This window comes from Nomascus leucogenys, chromosome 3, assembly GCF_006542625.1.
Source record: "Nomascus leucogenys isolate Asia chromosome 3, Asia_NLE_v1, whole genome shotgun sequence".
Taxonomy (NCBI): Eukaryota; Metazoa; Chordata; class Mammalia; order Primates; family Hylobatidae; genus Nomascus; species Nomascus leucogenys.
Genome location: NC_044383.1, coordinates 95,880,769 through 95,886,960, shown reverse-complemented (window position 1 = coordinate 95,886,960; position 6,192 = coordinate 95,880,769).

The following is a 6,192-nucleotide window of genomic DNA, read 5'->3' as shown; positions in this document are numbered from 1 at the left end:
TGAGGCAGGAGAATGGCGTGAACCCGGGAGGCGGAGCTGGCAATGAGCCAAGATTGCGCCACTGCACTCTAGCCTGGACGACAGAGTGAGACTCCATCTCAAAAAAAAAAAAAAAAAAGGAAAGATAAATAAAAATATATATTTAATTATTTAAGTCCTCTAGAATTTATTTCAGGATATGGTGTGAACTGTGGTTTTAAATTCTTCAAAACTCAAAGTACAGTAATAAATACTACATTTTTAAAACGTTTTCAATTTTATTATATATTTTTCATTTTATTTGCAATTCATTTGATAATTTGTTGAATTCAGGTAATTCATTAAAATTTCACAAATTCAGTGATGAAGGGGAAGAAGTTCAAGAACAGGATAGGCTGGGCGCAGTGGCTCACACCTGTAATCCCAGCACTTTGGGAGGCCAAAGTGGGCGGATCACGAGGTCAGGAGTTCGAGACCAGCCTGGCCAACATAGTGAAACCCCCGTCTCTACTAAAAATACAAAAATTAGCTGGGCATGGTGGCACACACCTGAAGTCCCAGCTACTCAGGAGGCTGAGGCAGGAGAATCGCCTGAACCTGGGAGGCGGAGGTTGTGGTGAGCCAAGATCAGGCCACTGCACTCCAGCCTGGGCAACAGAGCAAGACTCCGTCTCAAAAAAAAAAAAAAAAAAAGAACAGGATAGGAATGAGAGATATATTTTACACATGAACGCCTTTGTCTAGTTGTGGATGATTTTTTTTTTGTTTTATCTTTTCTTTTTTTTTTTTTTTTTTTTTGGTTTGTTCTTACTTATACAAATGAAGATCTGCGTTAAAGAATATCAAGCCACAAAGCCTGAGAGCCCTTAACTATAGGTGGTTCTGGGAAGAATTATCAGAGGGAGTGACACCTGAATTATATGGACTTTTTAAAATCAAAGCAGGTAAAAAATTTTTAAAAATAAGTCAAATTTGAGATTATAACCAGGGGGTGAAAAACATTCCAAGAATTAATTTGTGAGCACACGTATTCACCAAACCTGTGAGACACATGTTGAAGACTGCTTAGCATATGCAAGCATGTGTATATTTACAAGAATTCTACCAGTCTGTGTACAGTAGGAGATTAAAATATAAGCAGATACATGCCCTGCCCTTGTGTAGTACAGGACACATGGGATCTGGAAATTGGAGCACTACTGGATTAATGCTATAAAATCCCTCTAAAGATGCACTATTGGCACTGAACATTGACAATTATCCTTCTGTTCTCCCCAAATCCCTTTAAGTCATAATAAGCCTTGGACTATAGTTCCTTCCAGCCACAGTTATCAACCAACCATCCCAGGCTACACAAATATTTTTGATGCCCTTCATCATGACAAAGGACTTCCGCTAACCTTTAATTGCCAGATGATCATGACCTTCTCCTTCCTCCAATCTGCCAGATTCTCCATTGACTCAATACACCTGGAAGCTAGCCGGCACAGGGCTTTGATGATGAAGTCCTTGAGTCCCAGGGCCAAAAAAAAAAAAAAAAAAAAGGAGAGAAGAATGGAGACTAGATTTGGAGAGGAAAGAGAAAAAATCTGGATAGCCTTTTATCAATATTCACTCTGTAACTGATCTTACTTACAACAATTTATAATCTATGCTCTGATAACTCCATTATTAATATCTCAATTCTGTTCTCAGCTCTGAACTCCAGATTGTTACCTACGACTATCTACTGTACTTGGTTATCTAGTTAACATTTCAAATTTAATATGTCCACCCCATACTTGTTATCCAACCCAACTTCTCTTCCTCCAGATCAGTTAATGGTAACACCGTACACTCTGTTGATTTAGCCCCAAATCCAGGAGTCAATCTTGATTGCATGTTTCCGTCACTCCACACATCTATTCTCAGCAAGTCCTGTCAGAAAGACCTATCCCCCAAATCTACCTTGAATATGGGCTCTTCTTACATTTTACACTGCTGTCACCCTCATATCCATGCCTCCACTCATGTCCCTCCAGGATCTACTCTTCATCTAGCAGCTGGAGTAATTTTTAAATACATAAATCAGATTCAACAGTCCTTTTGAATAATCTTCCAGTGGCCTCCTATTTCAGTTAAAATCCAAACTCCTTTTTCTTGGCATAAAAGACTTTACATGATCTGGCTCTTCTTGCCTTTAACATCCTCTCCATCCTTTTCTTTCTCTCTCTCTTTTTTTTATTTTTTATTTTTTGGAGACAGAGTCTTGCTCTGTCGCCCAGGCTGGAGTGCAGTGGCATGATCTCAGCTCACTGCGACCTCCGCCTCCTGGGTTCAAGAGATTCTCGTGCCTCAGTTTCCTAAGTAGCTGTGCCACCATGCCCGGCTAATCTTTCTATTTTTAGTAGAGACAGGGTTTTGCCATGTTGGCCATGCTGGTCTTGAACTCCTGGCCTCAAGTGATCTGCCCGCCTTGGCCTCCCAAAGTGCTGGGATTACAGGCGTGAGCCACTGCGCCCGACCTGGCATTGACCAATAACTTTGAAATGCCATTATCTCCTCTACAGTGTTTGAAGTATGCACTCTATTTGTACCAATTAAGTGGCTGTCCCTTACTCTTTCACAATGTATATGTAAAGTCTCAAGGTAATCAATAGCTGTACCCTTAAAACACTGGAATACTGATAACCAGCTTCCCATCTGAAATGGTATTTTCATTCATTATTTTAGATCTACTCTATTTGTTTACTCTCCAAATTAGGCATTATTTTGCATAATCAATGTTTGTTTAGATTTCCTTCAAACTTACTTTTTTCTTTTTTTTTTTTTTTTTTGCTTACAACTCCCTCTTATATCTCAGACTTTCCTCTTGGTGTTATTTTCCTTCCTATGGTATGGGTTTGTTGGAGGTTAATACTTTTATTTTTGTTTGACCAAACTTGTCTTGATTTTGTCCTTGTCCATGATAATTGTAGTCTATAAAAAAGATTCTAGGTGAATTTTGAAAGTATCATGCCACTAACCTCTGGCTTCTACTATTGCTGTTGAGAAACCAGCTGTCATTTTAACTGGTTTTCTTTTATAGGTACCGTCATGTATTGCTTAATGACAGGGATATGTTCTGAGAAATGCATCATTAGGTGATTTTGTCACTGTGCAAACATCACAGAGTGAACTTACACAAACCTAGATGGTATAGTCCACTACACACCTAGGCTCTATGGTACAATCTATTGCTCCTGTGCTACAAACCTGTACAGAATGTTATTGTACTGAATACTGTAAGCAGCTGTAACACAGTGGTATTTCTGTATCTAAACATACCAAAACTTAAGAAAGACACTTAAAATACAGTATACTGATGGCTCATGCCATCAGGCCTAGGTGGGCAGAGCACTTGAGCCTAGGAGTTCAAGACCAGCCTGGGCCACATGGCAAAACCTCATCACTACAAAAAATACCAAAAAAAAAAAAAAAAAATAGTGGAGTGTTGTAGCATGTGTCTGCAGTCCCAACTACTCAGGGGGCTAAGCAGGGAGGATCACCTGAGCCCAGGAGGTAGAAGTTAACAGTGAGCCGCAATCATGCCACTGCACTCCAGCCTAGGCAACAGAGTGGGATTTTGTCTCAAAACAAAACAGTATAAAAGACCAAAAAAAAAAAAAAAAAAAAGTACACCTGTGTAGTGCACTTACCATGAATGGAGCTTTACAGGAATAGGAGTTGCTCCCGGTGAGTCAGTGAGTGAGTGGTGAGTGAATGTGAAGGCCTAGGACATGGCTATACACTACTGTAGACGTTATAAACATTGTACGCTCTAAGCTACACTAAATTTATATGAAAAAAATTCTTTCTTGGCTGTATAGGTGGCTCATGCCTGTAATCCCAGCGTGGGAGGCTGAGGCAGCATTTATTTTTTTAAATGGGTGTCCTGTGTCTTTATTTGTGAAATCTGGCAACTCTCCATTCCGTCTGCTGCCCCTCACTCACGTGCTCCAGCCACACGGTCCTTGCCATTCATCAGATGCTCCTTCCCAGTCTGAGCCTTTATGCTTGCTTTTCCCTTGCCTAGGACATTCTTATTCTAGATCTTCCCACAGCTGTCTCCATGTCATTCAGATCTCAGCTCAAATGTCACCCTATCCTGATTTCACTTCCCTGTCAGTCTCCATCATCATTCTTTATAAAATTTAACACTTTCTGAAACTATTATTCCTTAGTTTACTTGTGTATTTGTCCTGTCTCCCCTTAGTAGAATGTAAGCTTCATGAGAGCAAAGGCCTTGTTAGTTGCTGTATCCCCAACACCTGACGCCAATGTCTGGCTCTTAGTAGACACTCAACAAATATCTGTTAGATGAATGTATGACACCCCAAATCCTGTTCTGCAAGATTTAAAGTTATGAAGACCTGTTGGGGGTAGACCAGCTGGCCTTAACAAAAGTTTTGAAAAAGTCAGTATGGATCCAAAACAAAATTGCCTTGAAGAAAGGGCTAGTCTGTGTTGTGGGTAGCTGATGCTGGAAGATCCTCCAGACTCAGTCTTTCCTCACAGGATTATGCTCCAGTGAGCAATGATTGAATGAGGAAATGGAAGTACCTGGCTTACCTTGACACTGAGTCTTCTTATGCCGTTGAGGACCTCTGGAGGGCCAGTGATTTGACTGCAACCCTTGTAGCAGCAAGAAACAATGAGGTAGCTAACTTCCTGCTGGTATGCAGAAGTCAGGGAGCGCTCCCCATCCCACTGGTACCCCCACAAATCCAGAGGACTTAGAGACAATTCAATATGAAAGGGAAACCTCAGAGAAGGAGCATGTGTGGCTTGAGCTAGTTTTAATAAAATCTAGTAAAAATGTAAGAGCCAGGTTGCTAATTACACCTCCGGTTCAAGATCAGGGAGGCTATAGATGGCATGTTGGGAATCTGGAAATGGGCAGAAAAATAAGTAATTAGGTATTGGCGAAGAGAGAGAAAATGCTGAAATAAATGGATGGAAGCAGGTGGGGAGTAGATTTGGATGGCGCTTGTAGACCACATTAAGAAGCTTGGACTTTATCCAGAGGGCATGTGGGAGCCACATGGATTCTAAGCCAAGGAGTGACTCTAGTCTCTGGATCTCGTATGTGGAGAGATCCTCTGTACTCCACAATGGATTCTAAACCGAGGAGTGACTCTAGTCTCCGGATCTCATATGTACTTGGAGAAATCCTCTGTACTTCTGCGAATTAAAGAGAACAACACTGCAGCTGAGACCAGTTAGAAACAGTCTATTGAACAAAGATGATGAAAGTTTGAATAATAATGATCATTTTAATCACAGCAGACGAATTAAACCAGGCATTTCCTAAGCCCATTACATACTTAATTTTGTTTATGCAATAGCAACCCTACCAAAGTGGCACTAGTGTTAACATCTCCATTTTACAGGTAAGGTAAAGAAGTTGTGAGGGTAAGTAATTTGCCCAAGATCTCTCAGAACCCAGGTTTCTCTGACTGCAGTGCTCTCTTCATTCTCTTAGATTAAGGCATCGGGAGTGGGGAGGAAAAGGAGGCAGAAGTGAAAAACATTTAGGAGGTAAGTAATAGTTATTATATTAGCATTAGATAATGATGATGGTGATGATGATGACAATGATGACGACGGTAAGGGGGATTTCATGCCTTTACACATTCAAGAACAACACCAGATTCAGTGTCGTAGAAGAGATAAAATTAAGGTATTGGCGTTGAGCTAATAGTTTAATACGATATAAAATTTCCCAAAGGGAGGGGTCACAAAGCCTCTCCTGTCCATGGCCCCCAATTCACCGCAAAAGTCGCTCCTGCCTGGGCTACCCGGCAGTGCCACACGCAGGACCTCGGGCGCCGACACCGCCCCGCCCCTGGCCGCGCCCCGCCCCGGCCACTGTCCCTCCTCCGAAGCCGCGCCCCTCCTCGCCCCTCCCCGCCCCGCCCCAGCCCTGGCCCCTGCCCCCAAGCCCAGGGCTTGCCATCTCTCGCCGCCCCGCCCCGCCCCGCCGCGGCACCCCCGACCACAGGCCTGCATTCTCGCCCCGCCTTGCCCCTCCCCGCCCCTGCCACGCCCCAACCCTCGAACTGCCGTCGCGCCCCGCCTTGGCCCCCCCGCCCCCCCCCCCCCCGCCCCCCCGCCCCCCCCCCGCCCCGCCCCGCCCCGCCCCGCCCTGCCCTGATCCCCGGCCTGCCATCTCGCCCCGCCCCGCCCCGCCCC